The sequence below is a fragment of the Pelobates fuscus genome, chromosome 5 (genome assembly GCF_036172605.1).
Source record: "Pelobates fuscus isolate aPelFus1 chromosome 5, aPelFus1.pri, whole genome shotgun sequence".
Taxonomy (NCBI): Eukaryota; Metazoa; Chordata; class Amphibia; order Anura; family Pelobatidae; genus Pelobates; species Pelobates fuscus.
The window spans coordinates 293,948,870-293,975,380 of record NC_086321.1 but is presented as its reverse complement, the minus strand read 5'-3'; the positions used below and the strand labels follow the sequence as shown (position 1 = coordinate 293,975,380).

Sequence of the window (26,511 nt, the reverse complement as noted above, 5' to 3'; positions counted from 1 at the left end):
GGAGCAATATATTGAAAATGAACCCACTGTCGTATGTTTGGGTGAGGAAGGGGATCACAATGAAAGTGATTCCTCCCAAGTAGACAATCTAAGGGAAGAGGTGGAGTTCCATCATCTAGGTATTAGCTCAGGAAATTTTAGGGCTGCCCAATGGGAGGATCAAACATTGGTAGCTGCCCGTAACAATGTTCAGGTAGTGGAAGGTACTCCTGTTAACCCGGAAACCCAATTGTCCCTTCCCTATTTTGCAGAAAAAAATAATTTACTTTACCGAGTAGAGAGGAGGGGGGTTGAAGAGGTTGAGCAATTACTGGCACCTCAATCCCACAGAAACCTAGTCTTAAAACTAGCTCACAGCCATGTATTGGGGGGGCATCTTGGGATTGAAAAAACCAGGGAGAGAGTACTAAGAAGATTTTACTGGCCAGGAATTTACTCTGCTATAGAGCGATTTTGCAAGTCATGCCCAGAATGCCAAAGAAAGGCTCCATTCCAAACTTTCCGTAATCCCCTCTTCCCATTATAGAAGTCCCATTTGAAAGAATTGCTATGGACCTGGTTGGTCCTTTACTTAAATCCGCTAGGGGGCACCAATATATATTGGTAGTACTAGATTATGCTACCCGGTATCCCGAAGCTATACCTTTAAGAAATACCTCAGCTGGGAAAACTGCTGCAGGGGAAGCAGGAAGGAGTCCCTGCAAGGAGTCCCTGCTTCCCCACCAGTCACCAGGAGCTGCACTGCCTCCACAATTAACTCCACAGAGGAAAATCCACATCACCTATATCCTAGAGCGCAGATTATACCACTTCACACATTACTTCTGGAGCCAATACTTACGCTCCATAATATGAGAAGCATTTGATTGGACTGTGCGAAGGAGGCTGTGATGTTGGACATAGATATGGAAGCCAGCACTAGATTCCAGGTATAATGAATAATTGAACTATAAGTTTGCTGATAGAAATAAGAACCTAACCGAGGAAGTTAATTTAGTGACAGCTTTACCCTTGTGTAAAAACAAAGACTCACAGCTTCACAGTGGTTGAAGAGGAGCTGGATCATCCAGTCCGGGGGGTGATCTCATGGACTGCGGTAGAGGATATGTTAATTCCCCTCCAGCAAACAGTCGAGTGTCAATACATCCACTTCTCTGCTCCAGAAGGCAACACAAAGTAAGGTGACTAGCAAGAAGCTCTGCATACCCTTGTCCTGCCTGTCACCTGTAAATTGTGCACTCTGGGCCAGTGCATCCTAAGGTGGCAACCTGTACCGCTTTATGGTAGCGAGGGCCCTTCTCACTACACACGGCACACCCCTTGCACATGTCTATGATGAAATGGTAAGTGTTGTCAGATCCTTTCCAGTGTATAGCCCCATTTTTTACTTAACAAAGAAGAACTGGGAGAGAGCTCCTGCCGAAAACCCGCTAAAAACGCAAAACTAACGACTTTCCACTCGAGAAAACGAGCTGGGACTCGGCTAAAATACTTCTCCACGCACGAGAGACAGCTTCTCAAGGCTCCTGGCTAATATACCGGAGGTCACACCCTGAAGCCTCTTTGGGCCTACTCGCGGGAACAGCCGAGAGGATACGGCCGGTCTCCCGGCTGCCCACACTGCTGTGGCACCTAGAGGTAAACGGGACCCCTGTTTCCCCCCCCTGCCGTGAGGGACATCACGGCACCCACATAAGCGAGACCATCCCGTTGGGAGGCATCGGACAGCGGGGACGAAGCTAAGATGGCCGCCCATCATAGGCCCAAGAAGCGGAGCACATACGCCCAACACGCCGCGAATCCTCTACTGGAACTCGATCGGCTCTGCGCGAGCCTCTGGGCACTATTATGCGACCGCGGAATGGCCCACAGACAGGCAGTCAAGATAGTGGCCACATGGATCCGTCCTAAAACCCGTCGCCTCCACTACAGGCACCCCCCGCAAGCACCCAGAAAGGCCGAAACGACACGCAAAAGCCAGCGACCTCACAGGCGGGAAAAGTCACCTGGCTACCTGGGCAAACGCATGGATCCACACATACATGGGAGCTATGCCGCAAAACCTGGTCCCCACACAAGCCACTCACCTGTTCCGGGAACCGGGAACTTCTATCATCCCCTTCACGCCACTGCTGCCAAGCGAGGAGCTGCAAAGCTGCACACTCTACGGAATGCAAAGGGAGTTGATTCCCGGCCCAGAGGAGCCCCTGAGACAAACGACGCAGGCAGGACACAAGTCACTGCAATGGGCATAGGCTAAAAAGACTACCCCTGTGACCTATGAACGAGCATGCCTCCATAGGGTCAGTCTACAGCCTTCTATCTATCCTATCAGCCCCCAACCTGATGGACAATGAGGGACTTCAGCTTACCTTCTCGTTTTCATTAAACGGACTCATTAACAAGCATAATAGGTCAACCATACATGGTTTTAAGCAAAATCGATACTAACTCGTTGCCGAGCATGTTTAATAATATGTCAGCATTAAGTGAACCACTTGTCAATTTTTGTAACGCAAACTAAGTTCAATGCTAGGCACACAGCCTGCTTAAATAATGCCTCAACGTGCTATCCAATATGTGCCTCACTTGTATATACCTTGTAAAGATATGCAGATTGCAGATTGTACACTTAGGCAGCCAGACGGTTCTATTAACTAAAACATTATCATATGCTCAGTAATCCTAGTTACATGGTCCAAGCTTGTTTTATTCCTTTTACTTTAACCTGTTGTAACATTTAATATAATCTTAAACGTAACTAAACTTAACAATTCATAGGCCTGTATAGCTTAGTGAATCTATGTATATCTACTATTGTCAGAACGCTAGAAATTTGCATGCTTGCCTCATTTAATATAATCTTAAACGTAACTAAACTTGACAATTCATAGGCTTGTATAGCTTAATGAATCTATATATATCTACTATTGTCATAACGATGGATATTTGCATGTTTGCTTTTAAAAAAAAAAAAGTGCTGTTTAATCTACCACAATTTAATTTGTAAAAATGTTATGAAAGGCCTGCAGCTGCTATTGTGGCTCTGCTCGCCTATTGTTATTTCATGCACAATGAAAATAAAGAATTAAAAAAAAAAAAAAAGAAATACCTCAGCTAAAACCATTTCCAGAGAGTTAATGTTTATGTTCAGCCGGGTTGGACTACCTAGAGAAGTACTTACAGACCAAGGTACTCCTTTCATGTCACGAGTGATGAAAGAGCTATGTAACTTATTGAAGATTAGTCAATTGAAAACTTCAGTGTATCACCCACAAACTGATGGGTTAGTGGAAAGATTTAATAAGACATTAAAAGCAATGCTCCGTAAGGTAATTGATAAAGATGGTAAGAATTGGGATCGTTTGCTCCCATATCTAATGTTTGCTATCAGAGAAGTCCCCCAAGCTTCCACAGGTTTCTCACCTTTTGAATTATTATATGGCAGACATCCTAGAGGTCTCCTTGATGTTGCGAAGGAAACATGGGAACAGGAACACACGCCTCATAGGAGTGTTATTGAACATGTGGCACAAATGCAGGATCGCATTGAGGCCATAATGCCAATTGTCAGGGAAAATATGGAGAGAGCTCAGGAAGCCCAGAAAGCTAGTTATAACAGGAATGCTAGACTTAGGGTCTTTCAACCTGGAGACAGGGTTATGGTACTAATCCCCACAGTAGAAAGTAAATTCCTGGCAAACTGGCATGGCCCATACGAGATCATTGAACAAGTCAATGAGGTTAATTATAAGGTGAGACAACCTGGTAGAAGAAAGCCCGAACAAATATACCACATAAATTTACTTAAACCCTGGACAGACAGAGAGGCCTTGATGGCCATAACAGATAAAGTTCCTCTGACCAAAGTAGACAAAGTACCAGAGGTTAACATTGCTGACACTCTAGCACCTCATCAGAGAAATGAGGTCCGAGAGTTTGTTCTTAGAAATCGGGATGTGTTTGCTCCAGTACCCGGAAAGACTCATGTTATTAAACCTGACATAATTACGGAACCTGGAAAAAGGGTTAACTTAAAACCCTACCGAATCCCAGAGGCCAGAAAAGAAGCCATCAAAGCAGAGGTCCGAAAGATGCTTGAGCTAGGGGTTATCGAGGAATCACAAAGTGAATGGAGTAATCCTATAGTGTTGGTACACAAGCCAAATGGAGAAATCAGATTCTGTAATGATTTCAGAAAATTAAATGAGATATCTAAATTTGACGCTTATCCCATGCCTAGGGTTGATGACCTAATAGAGAGATTAGGACGGTCCAGATATCTGACTACATTAGATCTGACTAAAGGTTACTGGCAAGTTCCCTTAACGGAGCGGGCCAAAGAAAAAACAGCTTTTTCCACACCAGATGGTTTATTTCACTATAGAGTCTTACCTTTTGGGTTGCATGGTGCACCTGCCACCTTCCAATGAATGATGGATAGAATCCTTAGGCCCCATAGTGAATACGCGGCTGCCTACCTTGACAATGTGGTTATACACAGTACAGATTGGGAAACACACCTTCCCCGAGTTCAGGCAGTAATAAAGTCTATACGAGATGCAGGTCTAACTGCCAATCCATCCAAATGTACGATAGGTTTGGAGGAGGCTAAGTATTTGGGCTACACTATTGGGAGGGGTCTCCTGAAACCACAGAAAAGTAAGGTAGATGCTATTGTCGATTGGCCACGTCCTGTGACAAAGAAACAAGTTCGGGCATTTCTGGGCTTAGTGGGCTACTACCGTAGATTCATACCTAACTTTGCTATGATCGCAAACCCGTTGACAGAACTAACTAAGGCAAAAGGCCCAGTTATGATTAAGTGGACTCCCGAGGTAGAGAAGGCATTTAGTACCCTGAAGGAGGTTTTGTGTGCTGACCCAATTTTGGTTGCCCCTGACTTTACAAAATAATTTGTGGTACAGACAGATGCGTCTGATGTGGGCGTAGGAGCGGTTCTTTCTCAGGTACACAAGGGAGAAGAACATCCCATTATGTACCTGAGCAAGAAGCTGAATCCCCATGAACAGAGATACTCAGTGGTTGAGAAAGAATGCTTAGCCATAAAATGGGCACTGAAAAAAACACTTAAGTTTTATCTGTTGGGGAGAAGGTTCAAACTTGTCACAGATCATGCGCCATTGACGTGGATGAGACATAACAAGGAAACAAATGCCAGAGTAACTAGGTGGTTCCTTAGTCTTCAGCCATATAACTTCTCTATGGAGCATAGAGCTGGTAAAGACCAGGGGAATGCAGATGGTTTATCCAGAGTCCATTGTTCATTGTCAAAGGTCGCTACGACCGATGGGTCTAAGCTGGCGGGGGGGGGGGATATGTGACAGAGTCTATGGGAGGGTAATAGAAGGAAGGTATCTAGGACCCAGAATCCTCCATAGTCTATATTCATTCACCTGCCCAATTAGCAACTGCTGAGGCTTTAATTAGCAGGTCTCAGAGCAGAAAGAGTCAGATACAATCTGACCTGCAGAGAGAGAGCAGGTCTGTGCAGAGCAGCATCTAAACAATGTGCTAAAGGTTGGTGAAACCAATGCTTATTTTTGATTTGTGTAGTTTATTACCCTGGTGAGTAAGGGACATTTCTTTATGTTTAGTTAGTGCTCAAATTTGAGCTAGGATTTATTTTGTAGATTTTCCTTTCTGTTGTGCTGCAGTTTTTGAACAAACTGATTGCTGTATGGATTTTGTGCACGCTATAAATAAACCACACCATTTTTGCACCAGAGACTGTTGTTCTATGCCTGTTACCCTAGAGGACTGTGTTGCTTTGCCCATAAAGGTCACAATATATAAATAAAAACAGTGTTGGCTACCTCATCCTCCTCCTCCACCGCCATGGTCACCACCTCCTCAACCAATGGGTCATTTAGTATAAACTAGGTACACATTAGCAGAGGCTTGTGAAGGCATTTTCTCCACGCATCAGGAGTTGAGCATTTCTCCATGCATCAGGACTGCAAAAAATGCACCGCAGGCCGCAAATGTTTCTTTTTTGTATGTCCCAATATTTTGTGGGCTACCATAATAAAAAAAAATAAACAAACATAAAATACAGTGTTGGCTACCTCATCCTCCTCCTCCACCGCCACGGTCACCGCCTGCTCAACATATGGGTTACTTAGTATAAACTAGGTACACATTAGAAGAGGCTTGTGAAGGCCTTTTCTCCATGCATCAGCAGTTGAGCATTTCTCCATGCATCAGGACTGCAAGAAATGCACCACAGGCCGCAAATGTTTCTTTATTTGTATGTCCCAATATTTTGTGGGTTACCACAATAAAAAAAAACAAAAAAAACCCCATAAAATACAGTGTTGGCTACCTCTCCTCCTCCTCCTCCACCGCCACGGACACCGCCTCCTCAACCTATGGGTCACTTAATCTAAACTAAGTACACATTAGCAGAGGCTTGTGAAGGACTTTTCTCCATGCATCAGGAGTTGAACATTTCTCCATGCATCAGGACTGTAAGAAATGCACCGCCGGCCGCAAATTTTTATTTTTTTCTATGTCCCAATATTTTGTGGGCTACCACAATAAAAAAAAACAAAAAACAGTGTTGGCTACCTCATCCTCTTCCTCCACCGCTGCTTCCACCTACACCGCCACGGTCACCGCCTCCTCAAAATATGGGTCACTTAGTATAAACAATGTACACAATAGCAGAGGCTTGTGAAGGTCTTTTCTCCATGCATCAGGAGTTGAGCTCAGTTTGAACAAATGGATTATTCTGTTGATCCTCCTGACAGCCATGCTTTAGATTTTGATTTACGTTTGTCCAAAGCTAAAATCAAAGATTCCATCTACTGGTATTTTATGGCTCAGGTGTATTTTTAATTTTTATGTTATTTTAAGTGATTTCCCTATCCACATTTGTTTGCAGGGCACTTGTCCTACTCTTACCCCCATTTTACTTGCTTTTGCAGCTCTCTAGCTCAGGAGTTTTTTACAGGCATTTTTGCGACCAAAAGTCCGGGTCCCCATTGACTTCAATGGGGTTCAGGTTCGGGGTCAAGTTCGAGCCCGAATCCAGACTTTTTTTCAAAGTTCGGCCGAACCCGCCGGACCCGAACATCCAGGTGTCCGCTCAACTCTACTAGTGACCTTTCTTTCCTTCTTTCTTTTTTAAAGGAACACTTAAAATATATTATTTTTAAAATGAAAGGGTTTTAACACAATACACAATAGTGAAATCATAATGAGTCTCAGCAGACTTATGGCTAAAAAGCTAATTAGTATTTTTCTACTTGACTATTTTTATCTAAATTTTGTAATTCAGTTTTCAGTTCATAAAAAAAAAACTAGTAGATTATTTACTCAGTCTGGTATTGGGGATTACAGTCAATGGAATTGCAGATTGTAGGCCACAGAATTAGGCGAATAGGAAAAAAAATCCAATTTAGTTTTTTTTAGTTTTTTTTTATAGCTGAAGATTTTAAGTTCTATATTCAATTCTCTGCAATTCACAGTTTAGTGATGAACAAGTGATTGACATGTATAATGGCCACACACCCATTTTTAAATAGGATGTAACGTGCACAGAAATATCACGTATTAATTATTTTAATGGCAAAATGTTACACATATTAAACACTTTGCATAGCATGCAAATTAGTAGCTATGCAATGTGGAAACATAGGTTCACTTCCTTGTTATACCTATAATTAAATGATACAAACATATTTTTATATTTGTAACAACTTGCAGACACGTGATTTTTTTTCAAATGGTGTGAAAATGGTGGATTACTGTAAGATACTAGTGACTAGGGTTGAGCGAACCCGAACTGAAAAGTTCGGGTTCGTACCGAACATTACGTTTTTTTGGACCCCGGACCCGAACACGGACATATCACTGTATGTTCGGGTTGGAGTTCGGTGTTCGGCGATTTAATGACCTGTTTTGAAAGGCTGCAGGGCAGCCAATCAACAAGCGTTTGACTCGTGTGCCTACTAATGGCATGGCTGTGATTGGCCATTGCAGCGTGTGACCCAGCTAGTAGGGGCATGTCTATTAAAAAGGGAGCAGCCTGCGGCTGCTCACAGTTAAAAAAAAAAACAAAAAAAACATTAAATACAGTGTTGGCTACCTCATCCTCCTCCTCCACTGCTGCTTCCTCCTCCACCGCCACGGTCACCGCCTCCTCAACCTATGGGTCACTTATTATAAACTAGGTACACATTAGCAGAGGCTTGTGAAGGTCTTTTCCCCATGCATCAGGAGTTGAGCATTGCTCCATGCATCAGGACTGCAAGATATGCACCGCAGGTTGCAATTGTTTCTTTTTTTATATGTCCCAATATTTGGGGGGGCTACCCCAATTAAAATAAAAAAATAAAAATATATATATATATATATATATATATATATATATACAGTGTTGGCTACCTCCTCCTCCACCCAGGGCCAGATTAAGAGCCCAGTGGGCCTAGTTTTGACAATTATGATGGGCCTATTTACAAAATCTTATTGACCAAAAACACTAAAACAATCATACCTCCAAAGCATCATGTATCTGATGGAGATGGTGTTGGAGGGAAACTCAAAGGATGCATCTATACGAAAACACATACTCTATGCTAATCTCTCTCTAATTTATGCTTTCATCTTTCAAGTAAATCCATATCCCTTAACAGCAGTGTCCAATGAAGCAGAAAGTCAATGTGCGGGATAAGAGAGTGTGCCACTGGTGTGAATCACGTGACCAGACCTGCCAAAAGGGGTGAACATGCCCAAAAAGGGGGCATGTTTGTCCAAAGAATTGGAAGGTCAGTCTGGCATGAATGCATGCCAGACTGCCTGCCAATCATGCAGGCTGTCCAACTAAGGGCATACTATGCGGCCAGCACCCTGAGCTTGACATAAATGCATCAAATGATGCGCCTACTCCACGTTTTCTAAGGACTGTCCCCTAGCACTAACATGTCCACTTGTCTCCTTATCATCTTACTAGCAGGCAGAAGTTCCTGGTATATAGTCAGACAGAGAAAAGGTGTATGTAGTGAGTGTAGAAGAAAGGGGACATGCCACAGTGTTAGAGAGACCAAAGTCTGCATATTCTAAACTTATTTTATTGTCATCCAGTCCACACAGGTTTTGTTCTCATGCATCCCTCTGAAGCTTCCAAACTTAAAGGGACACTATAGTCGCCAGAATAACACCAGCTTATTGTATTTGTTCTGGTAAGTAGAATCATTACCTTCAGCCTTTTTGCAGTAAACACTGTCTTTTCAGAGAAAATAACTCTGATGGCCACTCCTTAGATGGCTGCTAGAGGTGCCTCCTGGGGCAGTACTGCCTAGTGTGCAGCACCGCCATTTAGTGTCTCTACCCTCTGCATGCAGACACTGAACTTTCCTCATAGAGATGCATTGAATCAGTTTATCTTCATGAGGAGATGCTGATTGGCCAGGGCTATTTTTGACTTGTGCTTTGTTCTGCCCCTGATCTGCCTAGTTGACAGTCTCAGCCAATCCATGGAGAAGCATTGTAATTTGCACAGACCACCACTTCTGATGATGTCAGCAGACAGTCAGTTCAGAGGCAGACAGGGACAGAGCCAGCAGCTGCATACTTGAATACAAGTAAGAGTTTACTATATTTAGGGAGGCAAGAGGGAGCCAGGGGGGCTTAATTGTGGTATTAACATAATAAGGTCAGAAATACATGATTTTGTTCCTGACCCTTTAGTGTTCCTTTAAGCAAGAGTATGTGAAGAGTTGTTAGGGTTGCCACCTTTCTTGGAAAAAAATACCAGCCTTATACATTTGAATAATTAATTATTTATGCGTGACATCACATGATGTAAATCACAAGGAGTAACATAAGAGAAAATTCTGTAAATTCACCAACAAACTACTCACAGTTTGATTCTGCTGTATAGATGGATTGCTCCCAGTGTCTCCCTGTCTCCCAATGTCTCAGTCTCGCAAGTCACCCAGTCTCTCAGTGTCCCTATGTATCACAGTGTCAGTGTCCCCATGTCACCCAGTCCCCTAGTCTCCCAGTGTCTCAGTGTTCCCATTTCTCCCAGTGTCCCCATGTCTCACTGTGTCCCCATGTCACTAAGAGACCCGGGGACACAGACACTTGGGGACACTGGAAGACATGGGGCACTGAGACACTTGGGGACACTGGGAGACATGGAGACACTGAGTCACTAGGGACACTGGGAGACATGGGGGCACAGACAATCGGAGACTAAGGGACACTGAGACACTAGGGACACTGAGACATGTGGAGACTAGGGGACACTGGGAGACATGGGGACACTGTGTCCCTAGTGTCTCCATGTCCCAATGTCTCAGTGTCACCCAATGTCCCTATGTCCCTTTTGCAGCTCTCTAGCTCTTTCAAGGAGTTTTTTAGAGACATTTTTGTAGCCAAAAGTTCTGGTTCCCATTGACTTCAATGGGGTTCAGGTTCAGGGGCAGATTCGAGCCTGAACCCGGACTTTTTTTCAACTCTACTTGTGAGGGTATTGCCCCAGAATTACAATATTGTTGAAGTACCTCTTCGCTATTGATCACTGGTTTAAATATAGCAGCTTGTTATCTGGTAGTTTCTAGTGTAGAAAATATCAATCTGTTTTCTATCACTTAGATCTGTGTAACAGTTGTAGGTGTTAAACAATATTACAAGTGACCGATGTAGTAAATTTGAATCAAAGTTACGCTTCGATTTGACTCTCAGATATGAAGTGAACACCCCAAATATACTATTTAGCGCCAAAAAAAACCCAAAAATGTACTTTTTAAAACTCCAATGTAAGCAGCAGATTAGCAGCAAAACAATTAGAATGTTTACAAGTGCGCAGTAAGCACACTATTTAACACTTCTATTTGACTCTCAGATATGAAATGAACTCCCCAAATATACTATTTAGCGCCCCAAAAAACAAACAAAAATGTACTTTTTAAAACTCCAATGTAAGCAGCAGATTAGCAGCAAAACATTAGAATGTTTACAAGTGTGCAGAAAGCACACTATTAGACTCTTCGATTTGACTCTCAGATATGAAGTGCAGGCCCCAAAATGTACTATTTAGCAGATAAGCACCCAGAAAATAAGAATGTTTACCATTGCGCAGTAAGCACACTATTTGACGCTTCTATTTGACTCTCAGATATGACGTGCACGCCCCAAAATGTACTATTTAGCAGATTAGCAGCAAAACAATTAGAATTTTTACAAGTGCGCAGTAAGCGCACTATTAGACGCTTCTATTTGACTGTCAGATATGAAGTGCACCGCAGGCTCCAAAATGTACTATTTAGCAGATTAGCAGCAAAACAATTAGAATTTTTACAACTGCGCTGTAAACGCACTATTAGACGCTTCTATTTGACTCTCAGATATGAAGAACAGGCCCCAAAATGTACTATTTAGCAGTTTAGCAGCAAAACAATTAGAATGTTTACAAGTGCGCAGTAAGCACACTATTAGATGCTTCGATTTGACTCTCAGATATGAAGAACAGGCCCCAAAATTTACTATTTAGCAGATTGGCACCCAGAGAATAAGAATGTTTAGCACTGCGCTGTAAGCACACTTTTAGACACTTCGATTTGACTCTCAGATATGAAGTGCACCCCACTAAAATACTATTTAGCAGTTTAGGACCCAAATAATTTTAAGTTTTAAAACTGCAATGTGACAGCAGTATTTGACGCTTATATTTGACTCTCAGATATGAAGTGCACCCCACTAATGTACTTTTTAGCACCTAAACATTTTTAAGTTTTAAAACCGCAATGTGACAGCAGTATTTGACGATTCTATTTGACTCTCAGATATGAAGTGCTCCCGACTAATGTTCTACCCCACTAATATACTATTTAGCACCAAAAAAAAATTACTTTTTAAAACTCTGATGTAACCGCGGTATTTGAAGCTTCTATTGAAGCTTCTATTTGACTCTCATATATATTTGATTCTTTCCTATGCTGTCCCTATCAGCGGCAGCATCCTCTCCGTACACTAATAAGGCCGCATGTGTGTGCAGTGCTACGCGACTCCAGCTTATATATAGAGGCTGGGTCACATGCTGCACTGGCCAATCACAGCCATGCCATTAGTAGGCATGGCTGTGATGGCTTCTAAGGGCACACCAGTCAAACGCTTGTTGATTGGCTGCCCTGCAGCCTTTGAAAACGCACCATTAAATCGCCGAACACTGAACTCCAACCCGAACATACAGTGATATGTCCGTGTTCGGGTCCGGGGTCCAAAAAACCTAATGTTCGGTACGAACCCGAACTTTTCAGTTCGGGTTCGCTCAACCCTAGTCACTAGTATCTTACAGTAATCCACCATTTTCACACCATTTGAAAAAAATCACAATGTGTCTGCAAATTGACTGATCCTTTCAGTTCTTACAAATATAAAAATATGTTTGTATTATTTAACCCCTTAAGGACCAAACTTCTGGAATAAAAAGGAATCCTGACATGTCACACATGTCATGTGTCCTTAAGGGGTTAATTATAGGTATAACAAGGAAGTGAGCCTATGTTTCCACATTGCATAGCTACTAATTTGCTTGCTATGCAAAGTGTTTATTATGTGAAACATTTTGCCATTACAAGAATTAATACGTGATATGTCTGTGCAGGCTACATCCTATTTAAAGATGGGTGTGTGGCAATTATACTTGTCAATCACTTGTTCATCACTAATCTGTGAATTGCAGAGAATTGAATATAGAACTTAAAATCGTCAACTATATAAAAAAAAAAAAAAACTAAATTGGAAATGTTTTCCTATTTGCCTTATTCTGTGGCCTATTATCTGCAATTCCTTAGACTGTAATCCCCAATACCAGACTGAGTAAATAATCTACTAGTTTATTTATGAACTGAAAACGGAATGAAAACATTTAGATAAAAATAGTCAAGTAGAAAAATTCTGATTTGTTTTTTACCCATATGTCTGCTGAGACTCATCATGATTTGACTATTGTGTATCCTATCATATCTAGTGCATTTAAAAAAAAAAAAAAACAATATTTGTACTTTCTTACTAGTTTTTTTTAGATATGAACCTCTTTATGAGAGTGTAAGCCAGTGAAGTTAGGATAAACCCCTTCTTGGTTGCTCTCAGAGCAAATCATATGTGAAGAAACTGTCAGCAGACCTAAACATGTAATTAGGTCACTTGTTACCCTTGTTACCCCACCCAAATCATAAACTTTTGACTGTTGACTTTGCACACACTCATCCTTCTGTGTGTCTCCTGATCATTTCTGTGTGTTGCTGCTAAGCTCCCTCCCCTTTTAACCTTGTGTGTCTAATAGCCCCTTTCATCTTTTTGTATGTTTCTTAACCCACGTTATGTTTTGTATATCTCTTAAACCATCTTACCTACATACATACATAGATATGCAATCATAGATGCACTCCCATATAAACACAGATACACATTTACACACAGTTACAACATACATAATTAACCAATTATATACACACACAGTAATTTACACATTTATATGTCAACCATGAGTTACATAGTTACATAGGCTGAAAAGAGGAATGCCTCTTTTCACCATCTCATGTCTGTTTTTGCTGTTGATCCAAAAGAAGGCAGAAAACCCAGCTTGATGCGCTTTTCAATTTTGCAACAAACTAGGAAAAACATCCTTATTGACCCCAGAGTGGCAGTCAGAAGTTGTTACCCAACCTATTAAAAATTATATCCCTGAATATTATGTTTCTGCAAGTCTTAATCCAGTTGCTGTTTAAACATCAGTACAGACTGATAAAACCACCTCTTCAGGTGGAGAATTCTACATCCTTATTGTTTTTACTGTAAAAAAAACTCTTCTTTGCATTAGACTAAATCTCTTTTCTTCCAGTCTAAATGCATGACCTTGTGTCCTACATATAGTCATGTTTATGAATAGATTTTCAAACAATGGTTTGTATTGGCCCCCAATATATTTTTGTATAATGCTATCACAGAGGCACTGTTTTTCTAAACTTTTACATTTGTTAATCTGTCTTCATAATGAAAATGTTATATTCCTTTTATTAATTTTGCAGCCCGCCTCTGCATTTGTTTCTAGTTCCATAATATCCTTCTATAGAACAGGTGACAAAAATTGTATCTTCAAGGTGTGGTCTTACCATTGATTTATAAAGAGGCAAAATTATACTTTCGTTCTGAGAATTAATGCCCCTTTGTATACATGACAATACCTTATTGGCTTTAGCAACTAAATTGACATTGGGGGCGTGGTTTCGGCGCCGACCAAGATGGCCGCGTGAGGAGTGAGCTCCGTCCCGCCGAACCCCCGTTGAAGCTTTTCTACGCCGCAAGTAAGCACCCATGGGGCGCACAAAACGCCCAGAGCATCCCCAGACCCCAGGGAACTCCCAACAGGGCCCCTTAGACGGGTTCTTTCACCCGCAACACGGAGCGAGCGGTGATCCCGCGAGCCCCAAGATGGCGGCTGGGCCTAACCACACCGCAACAGACGCTGCACTGGAGCGGATTGAGGGCACACTTCGAGACCTAACAACAGCTATGGCCACGAAGGCCGACTTACAGACCGCCACAGCCACGCTTCAGGAGTCCATGAGGGCGGAGGTCGCAGGGCTCCGCGCAGAACTAACCACTCATGCGGGCCGCATTACCGCGTTGGAAGAGGCGGATACAGCCCTGGCGGCGCGTGCAGCGTCCACAGACACAGCGGTGGCCAGACAGGGGGAGATGCTGCTGAATATGCGTCGCCACCTTGAAGATGTGGACAATAGAGGTAGGCGATGCAACATCCGCGTGCGGGGTGTACCCGAAGAAGAAGGGGTGGAAGATGCGACAAACACCCTTAGGGAACTCTTTCAACTCATTATGCTGCCTACCCCCCTGCCACAAATTGATTTCGACAGAGCTCACAGGGCTCTGCGACCCAGGAATGCAGAAGATGGCCCGAGGGACCTTGTCTGTTGCCTAGGCTCCTTCCCGGTGAAAAGTAACATCATGACAAAAGCCCGGGAAAGGCCCACTTGGCCCTTCCGGGGAGCCCAGGTCTCGCTGTATAATGACCTATCGCCTATCACTCTAGATGCCAGGCGAGCTCTTCGCCCTGTAACAGCGGCCCTGAGGGAACATAACGTAACCTACAAATGGGGCTTCCCCTTCGCTTTAATGGCAAGACACCAAAACCGATGGATTACCCTGAGATGGCCTGAGGAGGTACCGAGATTCCTGGAGGAACTAGGCCTCCCCTCTCAGACAGTCCCCAACTGGATTCTCAGCTCATTGGGCCCCCCCCCGAGGCCGCGGAGGGAGCCGAGACAGCGGGCCACGGGTGCCCAGGCCACCCCCCACCCCGGACGATATGGAAGACCGACATCACCGGAAGAATAGTTGCAGCCCCGTCCACCCACCGCGGGTAACCGCAGGATACTTTCCACTAGAGGGTCCTGTCTCAGGACGATGCTGACACCACGATTCACGAGTAGTGTGCTTTCAGGTACTCTGGGACACTGTATTCAAGGTTTGGGGTGGGGGGCACTGGGGGGGGGGCACATACCTGGTCCTGGCATACTTACATCTACATCTAAACATACGCCTATACCTCCCGCACTCCAGTCCACTCTCTCAGCGAGACTCACAGCTTTTTGACCAGAGACAATACCTTAAGTGGAACAGTTTGGCGGACCCTTGGGTGGGGGGATCTGGGGGGAGAGATGGGCATGGAAGAAATTGGGTGGTATATTGGTAGATGAGGGGTCTCGTGGAAGGAGACCTAGTAGCGTTGTGTTTTATTCTTAATGCATGTATTGATATGTTACCTTTTCCCGATATGCATAAACTGTTACATTCATGTGGATCTTGCGATTGCTTGGTCTTCTAGATTTATCTAAGCGCCCCATAGGATACACTTGCATGACAACTCACCTTTACGCCTTGGGGGAGGATCATGGAGGGAGATCAGGTTATGTTCTATGTCGAAACAGGTATTAATGTATTGCCTTTTTACTGCTATGTGCACACCGTTGAATGCATATGTTTACTACGACTGTTCACACTTATATATACCCCCAAGCATACCACTCCTCACATCCACATAATGTCTACTACTCACGCCCTAGACATACACCTTCGCGTGTACACCCCACGTCAGGCCCGCTTACCGCGGCCACCTAACAACTGATACACAAACGTGACCCCCCTCTCTCTCACTCAGCCCCCCTCCCCTCCACCTCTCCACCTGCCCCCCCCCCTCCAGGGACATTGCGACACTCAAGGCGGACGTAACGCAAAACCGCGGCGGGTGGATAGGGGATAGTTGATACAGAGGGTCACTCTGGAGGGGACTGAGGTCCCCTAGCGACGGACCCTTGTACATACCATTAGTTTGGGGAACCAGACGTACGTCACCAGACTGCCGTTACGGCCACCCCTCACTCATAGGTTGCTGGGATACACCGAGAGTAAGCAGAAGGACTATCACACGGGAGCTCCATGTGGGAGGGATATACCTGGGGAAAGTGGGGTTCCTCTGGAAAACAGCCAGATCATAAGTAACTCTTAGAATAATCACCAAAAACCTAACCCCTGACGCTTATGTATCTTCTTACCGCTGACGCCCAATTACAGGGATTGCTTTACTTTGCTAATACAGCACTGAGGGGGCGAACGGGGGCGGGAGCATGCCGTTCATCAGTGAACCTCATCTGGTCGGAGCTCGAGACACACCCTCACACCCACACACTCGTGCTGACCGTAGCGCGGCCACACAGGGAGTGCTTCGGTTACCTGGGCTGGTTCCGGTCCGAGGTCCCGCTAGTGTCGGTCGCTGCACGAGACAATCCCCCCCCCCCCACTCGGGAAGGGGGACATAGATTTGGACCTAGTCCAAATTCTGAGAGGGTATCCACGATAGGGATACATACCTCCTTTTAACTAACAACAGGATTACCAGTCCCGCACCTGGACCACCGGCTCCTGACTTACTCTCCTTCTTAACGTACCCGCTTTCTCTCTGACCCTTTCTACCCCCCCCCCCATCACTATCTCCCCCCCCCTTCCTTCCTCCGCTTGGGCACTGCACTAGTAGCTCTATCGGCTGAGCACATTCCCTGGGGCAATACAGTACCTTCATTGTCGACTGGCCCAGTAACCATGGCCTATTGCAACACCCCCCTGAAGATTGTCACACAGAACTGTAGGGGCCTTAATATACCAGAGCGTAGGACCCACCTACTGAGGGAACTGAGGAAAAACCATGTGTCGATTGCCTTACTACAGGAGACCCACTTTAAAGAGGGCTCACAGCCCAGGTTACGGAATCGACATTACCCCAATAACTATTTCAGTAACCACCCTATGTCGCACAAAACTGGAGTGGCCATTCTCCTGGCAGCTGAACTCGGTTTTGAGGAACTGGATCGACAGCAGGATTCACTAGGGAGATATCTCTTCCTTAAGGGAGTTATAGCCGGCAAGATCTACACAATAGCCTCCATCTATACACCAAATAAGAGGCAGGCCCCCTTCCTCCGCAACACTCTACAGCAGTTGGAAGACTTCTCGGATGGAATCTTGATTGCGGGAGGTGACTTCAACGTCCCGCTGGACCCGATCTTAGACTCCTCGACGGGACATAGCTGCATACCGCAGCGTACTATCAAATTCATCAGACAAACGATGGAAGATCTAAGACTAGTAGATTGCTGGAGAGTGCTTCATCCCTCGGTGAAGGATTATACCTATTACTCGGCATTCCACAACCGCTATTCTCGCATAGATTATCTCTTTATCACACGTGAGGGGCTGACACACCTGCAGGGAGCTGACATCACCCCGGCAACCTGGTCGGATCACGGTTCGGTCGAGATGACACTCGCTGCCCCCTTATATAAACCGGCGGGATGGAACTGGAGATTGAATGAAGCCCTGCTACTGGACCCAAACATTAAGGAACAGATTCAGCAGGAGTTAGAACGATACTTCCAGGAAAACGATACTCCGGACATCTCCCCGATATCCCTTTGGGAAGCACATAAGAGTGTGATCCGGGGTACGCTCATACGCCTTGCTTCGCAGAAACGGAAATCGTTTATGGCCGAACTCACCGAATTACATCAAACAATCGCAGCACTGGAATGCCGCCACAAGCGATCACAACTGACCGCGGTGTATGGCGAACTGATGGAACACAGGCGGAAACTCAAAGCGCTCCTCTTGAAAAGACATCTCCGCGCGGTGCAACGCACCAAGGGCTTTTACTACGCCCACGCTAATAAAGGCGGCAAATATTTAGCTAGATTGTTGAGAGGCCCCGCCCCCCTTAGACAAATCCGTCAGATACGCTTGTCAACTGGGGAAATTTCCCCTTTTCCCGAAAAGATCGCAGAGGAATTCAGGATCTTCTACGAGAAACTTTACAATCTACACCCAACTGCTGCTGGCGCCGAGGCTGCACGGAAACGTTTGACGATACATGACTATCTATCCGAAACGGTCTTGAGCACGTTGGATAGGGATTCGGCGGCGATGATGGATGCCCCGATCAGCGTAGAGGAATTGGCAGCTGCTCTCAAATCGTCCAAGACTGGCAAAGCACCAGGTCCAGATGGCTTCTCCCTAGGATATTACAAAAGCTTCTCAGGTCTGCTCTTGTCACGACTTACTGATGCATTGAACAAAGCGGGAGAAGGGGGATCCCTGGGCAGAGAGTCGGTGGCGGCCACCATCACTGTTCTCCTCAAACCGGGGAAAGACCCCCTACAGTGCGGTAGCTACCGCCCGATCTCGCTCCTAAATGTAGATTCCAAACTGTTCACGAAGGTGCTGGCATCCCGCATGAAACACCTCCTGCCTGACCTAGTACACGCGGACCAAACGGGATTTATTCCAGGTAGGGAAGCCAGAGACAGCACGCTGAGACTATTCGCTATCCAACACCATGCTCGAAAACGGGGGACCCGGATAATGCTACTGTCAACGGATGCGGAGAAGGCATTCGATCGGGTCAACTGGATATACCTGTTGGAAACGTTGAAGTGGCTAGGCTTTGGAGAGAGGCTCTTAACGTGGATCTCAGCTCTATACACGGATCCCAGAGCAACGGTACGGATTAATGGCGCCACAACTGCCGAGTTCCCAATCCGCAACGGCACCAGACAAGGCTGCCCACTCTCGCCTCTGCTGTTCGCGCTTCACCTGGAACCCCTTCTCCAGGCGATCAGGCGAAACCCAGACGTTTTGGGCTACGAGTGGCAGGGTACACAACACAAGGTAGCTGCATACGCGGACGATCTCCTCTTCTTCGTACACAACCCACGAGTCACTCTACCTTGCCTCCTCACAGAAATCAACAGATTCGGACGGATATCCGGCTTCAAACTTAACATTTCCAAATGTGAGACGCTGAACATCACGCTCCCCGCGGAGGAATACCATTCCCTGGAGTCACAATTCGCGTTCCACTGGTGCTATGGCAAGATGAAGTACCTAGGTGTATGGGTGACCACGGAACCTACGGATATGTACGATCATAACTTTACACCCCTTCTGAAGAAGATCTTAATGGATCTGGCTAGATGGTCCCACCCACACATCTCGTGGCATGGCAGGGTGGCTGTGATTAAAATGAATATCCTCCCGAGGGTTTTATACCTCATGCAGACCATACCCCTTGCCATGCCAGCAACTTTCTTCTCTGCCCTAAAAACGGGTGTGATCAAATATGTCTGGAATGGAAGCCGATCCCGGCTACGTCATGACATTCTGTGTCGCCCCAGGATACAAGGTGGGCTCGCACTGCCGGATTTCCGGAAGTATTATCAGGCGGCAGTACTTCAACGCATACTGGATTGGCACATAACACCTACGACCAAACAATGGGTGACCCTGGACAGGGGCCTTATGGGCCGGGCGATGGAGGCAAAAATCTGGGGGAAGTATGCGGGACGGCCCGCCCCAGCGACCGAGGAGGGATTGACCCTACAGACCCTGCGGAGCTGGCACACACTGAGGGGACAGGAACACATATCCCCACTACCCAGCCCTATGCTACCGATCACGCATAACGAGGAGCTGGGCGGAGGCCTCCCAGCGGGAACGTGGACCAGTGAGAACACGCGTGACTATATACCCATTTACACGGTCCTCTCTGCTGGAAGGGTACGAGACTTCCCATCATTGCTAGCGGACAGACCACGGACACCTCTCTTACACCTTCGGTACCTACAGCTGAAACACTTCCATGCCTCAATACCGCATAACGAACGTTTAAATAGAGACCTCACTTGGTTCGAAGAACTATGTGACCGGGGAACCCCCCTTGAGCATGCTATCTCGAAGTTATATCAACATTTGCTAGCAGGTGGCGCTTCCACCCAGATGACATTCAAACGACAATGGGAGTGTCAGCTGGGAAGAGCACTCACTACTCAACAGTGGGAATTAGCGTTACTTTGGCAACATAAGAGTACTACGAGCTCTTACTACCAAGAGATGAACTACAAACTCATATCCCTATGGTACAGGACACCAGTATTTTTGCACCGCATTAATCCGTCCCACCCCTCGGTGTGCTGGAGATGCCAAGACGAAAGGGGGACGGTGTCCCATATCTGGTGGGAGTGCAGAATAATAACACCCTACTGGGACTTGATCAAAACCTCGCTGGAACTCATCTTGGGGGATATACCTGATTGGACAGCAGAACTTGCCCTATTACACATCTCCACTCAGTCCATCTCAGTATACAAGAAGTCAATCCTCCGACATTTACTTAACGCCGCCAAAGCAAACATCCCAGCCCACTGGAAGACGGACGTGGTGCCGACCAAGCAAGAATGGATACACAGGGTGGAGGAGATTCAAGGGGCAGAGGAGGCTCGGGCCACCATCACTGGCCGGGGGACCAAACACGTCGAAATGTGGACCCCGTGGTTCTTATATATTGCCAGATATCGACAGGAGGAGGTAGCTCGTGGTAGCGGTGCTGACAGTGCAATGCCCACCCCCCTCTGACTCCCCTCCTTCCCCACTATGCTCTGGACCCATAAGGGTCAGGTGTACACGGGCCCGGGACTGGTAGGGCCACATACAGAACGGAAGTTTCAACATACGACTTGTGACAGACAATGACATCTAAGGATAGTGACTCTTTGACTGTAATCTGAGAACGGGTTGTAGACGCGGATTACTCACCCATCACCAGGGATAAGTACCGCCCTGACCGACCTATGAACGGGACGAAATCTAAACTTCGATGCCTCGACTAAACAGCACCTACCAATACATGAGTGACGGGTTCGGTAACTCCGGCCATGACTCGCATGAGACTTGATCCTGACATAGATACAATGGAATGGGGCCGACATAGCCCAACAACTGAGTCTCGAGCTCCGCTTCAGGTGGCGGTCGTGGGGATCGGACGAGCCCCCCCCTTAGTCACGAGCCCTAGGGGATGATACTCTCAAATATGGGTTGTGGGCTCCGCGTTTGGAGCTGGGGAGGGACGGGGAACGGGATGATCAACCCAGCAGAAAAAGATACATAGGCGTCATTAACCACATAACGGCATAATTGATACACGACCAAGACGCGGAAGAGGCAATAACTCTGATACCCTACCGCATGTGCCCGATATGACCCAGTTGGTCCCCGACCCTTGCCCCTCCTAGGCTCGATTCTGCCCTGTCCCTCCTGACCTGAAATGGCATACCCCCCTTCACGGGCTACCCGACTCACCTTCCCCCCAACATGACAGGGTATAAATGACTTTGCTTAGTTGGAGATGACTATATATAAGATGTATTAACCTAACCTACAACAAACACGAACACAAGTAGTTTCCGACATAAAAATGCCAGTGCGCTGGGTGCACCTGTACCTACATACAATTGTTGAACCTATCCGCAGTTTGTTAAATTATACTTTTACTTGTACACCCACATTATGCGTAACGCTTTCACCCAAAGCGATCATAAGTATATTGCAGCCTATTGGGCCCACAGTCACGGTTGGGTCCGTTTATGCGAATATACCAATCATGGACGAGAGGAACATGCCGCACCTCTTCCCTGAGGTTAGGTGCCATAGGTGCTGTATCCAACCATGCACCCAGAACTTTGGAATGTGACTAGACATGATGCGCATATTTGTATTCTGATGAAACGCATACTTTAATGTTTATCCTGTTAACCTTTAAAACAATGTACCCCTTTGTTTCCGGCCTGCGAGCCGATCTATCGTACGTGTTATACCACAATAAACAGATTTACAAAAAAAAAAAAAAAACTAAATTGACATTGCACATTGTTGCCTAGTTTGCTGTTTATAACAATTCCCAAATCCTTCTTGTGTGTTGTTATCTCTAATTCACTACCATTTAGGGCAGGGGATCCCCAGATGTTTTAAACCTACAGTTTCCATGATACGTTGTCATTCAAAAGGCATGCAAATGCATGCAATGCATCATGGGAGTTGCAATTTTAGATCTGGGGATCTACCTTTCGGGCACCTCTGATTGAGAGTGTAAGTTGCTTGTCCATTCTTTACCCAGAAATACGTAACTTAGTATTTTTCTGTAAAGTCAAAATATCTCTAAGTCAGCTATGCTTTCAGATCTGCTGCTCTGGCCATAAATGTGAAATTAACTGTTAATTCTCACTTTAGAAATTAACCCTGTTAACTCATGAAAAGCAGCACAGTCCCACAAACATGTTGCTTTTACTCCAAGAGCATGTACTGACCAAACTATTATAGAGACCTGGTGAAGTTGCTTTGGCAATTAATTGGACTCACCAGGCTAAAATAATGGAAATTACAGGCTGCTATTAAAGCCCTAAATATACCCATTCTCCCACCCAGGATAGAATATAGCTAAGTTATAGTAAGTGTAGGGATGGAATTTTTAGTTCCTTACGGCCAGTCAGATCATGAAATCAGTGTCCCTGCAGATAGATTTCTTATTCACTTTTCGACCAATGGAGCAAAGGGATGGTAACGGGGGCTTAAAGGAATAATTTTCATAATGGCTTTTTTGCTACGTAAATTGAAATTCATCTCACATATATAAGGGTTTGGCAGGAAAGGGGTTACAATACAACCCAAGCAATTTTGAAAATGTGTAGCCTAGTGACAGAAGTAAATTATATATGTAATGGTATTTGCAACTGTAAAAATTTAAATCATGTGAGACATATGTAACGCTCTTAAAATCAGGTCAAATAAAATACATCTATGTGTTCTTTAAAACAATATACATGGACCACTTGTCAAGTTCTTTAATTTTTCATGATAGGTTAATGTTTAATAATTGGAAAAGGATCGGACAACGTTTCAGGATATGTTCATGAATATATTATGAGTATATTAATGTAGATATTAGTACAATTAGTATCGGAGGCTTTTCCTTAAATTTTTCCAACATGTCTATATAAAAAGGTATTCTAAAGTTAAACATTTTAACAACTAACAGCTGTTTCTATACCTGCGGTGAAAGATAAAATAATAATAAGTAATATTACCTTAGTAAGGGTCCTTTGCTGAACTCCAGCGACTATTTGTTGTATGTATATGTGTTATGTATATGAGTTTTGGGGTCTAAAGTTTTGTATTTGTGTTTTTCTACTTGCACGTTCTTCCTGTAGCTAGCTTTGATTGTGTGTAGCCATTATTTTCCTCTTGTGTTTATAAATTATTTTTGTATGTAGTGGTCTCTGTTTGAAGTTTATGTATCAACCTATGAGTAAATAAATGCTCTACCTATTACTATCTGTATGAATTGATGCATCTACTAGTCTATCTTATTTCGCTAATTATTTGTAGTTATCCAGGAGACGCAGCTTGGCATGTGCATGGGTTAAGTGCTCTTCGGAAAATATAAGTGCAAACTTCCTGTCAGAAAGCTTCAACCACATGTAGCTTTCTAGTTTCCTGTGTGAAACTATCAGATTCACATACATATATTCTGTAAGCAAAGACAGAACATTATATCTGACAGTCTTTAATACATGCACAGTAAGATAGCAGATTTATTGGTCCATTTGAACACAGATATTGTGTCAATCCAATGGTTTTAGTTATATTAAATCACATCACTTTTTTGTCCTTGATTATTGGGATTACTCATATTATTTTTGCTTACCTTTATGGCTCCAGGTTATAACCGGCATAGCTCACACACACACCCTGAGTGACAGGCATGAGGTGGGTGCACAGAGCTGGTCAAACTAGGTAACATGGCCGGGCAACATCCAGGTTGAGGATTTCATTATCCTCCACCGGGGTCTAGAAGAGAACCTAATAAGGCCGTATGGTGTAGCTAGACTGGCAGTAGGGCAAAGCTTAATGGGTAGCAGGGCTGAAGCTAAAGATGGCCTGGCTGAATCTGCTGCCGGGTTACTGCTGTAGGGGGACATAGGGAGGAGTCCTTGCTTCCTGAACAACTAGAAACCAGGGGGTACAGTGCCTCCACTCCCTCCCCCAGTAAGTGCCTATGATGGAAAGATGTAACTGTCTGTCTGTAACTGTGGGTGTCTGTCTGCCTGTAACTGTGTGTTTGTAATAGTATGACTGTATCTGTGTGTGTGGCTGTCTGCCTGTAACTGTCTGACTATCTGCCTGCATCAGTGTGTGTATGTGTGTGTGTGTGTGTGTGTGTGTTATTCCCTGCATGTACCTGTGTGTGTGATTGTCTGCCTGTAACTGTGTGTGACTGCATGTAACTGTATGACTGTGTGTGACTATCTGTAACTTTGTGATTGTCTGCCTGAGACTTTGTGTGTGTGGGGGTGGGGGGGGGGTGTGTGTGAGTGGCTGCTTGTAGCTGTGATGGACTATAAATCTGTAACTGTGTGTGACTTTGTCAGTGTGGTTAAGTGCCTGGGGCAGTGTGCGCATGGCTCTATAACTGTATACATCTGACTGTGGGACTGTGTGCATGTGGCTCTGCAAAAATGTGCATCTGGATTCACACATGAGCCATATTTTATCTGAATTAAATACCCATTATACATAGTCAATACACCCATCACAAATATCACATAATTGCCATAATATAGCTTACATATTACACATAGCCATAACACCTATCACACAAAGACAACACAAATTACATAGTTAAATAGGCTGAAAGGAGACATGTGTCCATCGAGTTCAGCCTTCCTCACATTTGTTTTTTGCTGTTGATTCAAAAGAAGGCAAAAAAAAATGTTTGAATCACTTCCAATTTTGCAACAAACTAGGAAAACAATTCCCTCTTGACTCCAGAATGGCAGTCAAATTTATCCTTGGATCAGGAAGCGATTAACCTACAGTTTAAAAATTATATAATTGAATATTATGTTTTTGCAAGTATGCATCCAGTTGCTGCTTAAAAATCTGTACAAATTCTGATAAAACCACTTCTTCAGGCAGAGAATTCCACATCCTTATTGTTCTTACCGTAAAAAAAACATTTATTTTGTCTTAGACTAAATCTTCCTTTTTCCAGTCTGAACGCATGACATTGTGTCCTATGTACAGTCCTGTTTGTGAATAGATTTCCACACAATGGTTTGTATTGGCCCCGGATATATTTGTATAATGTCATCATATCCCCTTTGAGGCGACATTTTTCTAAACTAAAGAGGTTTAAATTTGTTAACCATTCTTCATAGCTAAAATGTTCCATTGCTTTTATTTGTTTTGAAGCCCACCTCTGCACTTTTTCTAGTGCCATAATATCCTTCTTTAGAACAGGTGCCCAAAATTTCACAGCATATTCAAGATGTGGTCTTACCAGTGATTAGTGATGTACCGAACTGTTCGCTGGCGAATAGTTCCCGGCGAACATAGCGTGTTCGCGTTCGCCGCGGCGGGCGAACACATGCGCGGTTCAATCCGCCCCCTATTCGTCATCATTGAGTAAACTTTGACCCTGTGCCTCACAGTCAGGAGACACATTCCAGCCAATCAGCAGCAGACCCTCCCTTCAAGACCCTCCCACCTCCTGTACAGCATCCATTTTAGATTCATTCTGAAGCTGCATTCTTAGATAGAGGAGGGAAAGTGTAGCTGCTGCTCATTTGATAGGGAAATGTATAGCTAGGCTAGTCTATTCAGTGTCCACTACAGTCCTGAAGGACTCATCTGATCTCTGCTGTAAGGACAGCACCCCAAAAAGCCCTTTTTAGGGCTAGAACATCAGTCTGCTTTTTTTTTCCTGTGTAATCTAATTGCAGTAGCCTGCCTGACAGCTTCTGTGTCAGGCTCACAGTGGATACTTTGCCCACTTGCCCAGTGCCACCACTCATATCTGGTTTCACAATAGCTTGCATTTAAAAAAAAAAAAAACACTGTAATAGATTGAATAGCAGTTAGTTGTCTGCAAGCGTCTGTGTGTCCGGCCAACAGCGTGTACTCTGCCAACCTCTGCCAGTGCACATTGCCACTCATATCTGGTGTCACAATAGCGTGCATTTAAAACCAAAAAAAACTTTTTTCACTGTTATAGATTGAATAGCAGTTAGTTGTCTTCAA

At 44.7% G+C, this 26,511-nt stretch overlaps 1 protein-coding gene across 1 annotated transcript in view; it reads right to left on the bottom strand.

Annotated features, from left to right (window-relative positions):
* Window positions 1–23,843, bottom strand: part of JAK3 (Janus kinase 3) — a 329,337-nt gene extending 305,494 nt beyond the window's left edge. Inside the window, exon 1 of the mRNA XM_063455458.1 lies at window positions 23,517–23,843. The gene's annotated coding sequence lies outside the window, so the exon portion shown is untranslated. The remainder of the gene's footprint in view (window positions 1–23,516) is intronic.
* Window positions 23,844–26,511: the final 2,668 nt, after the last annotated feature.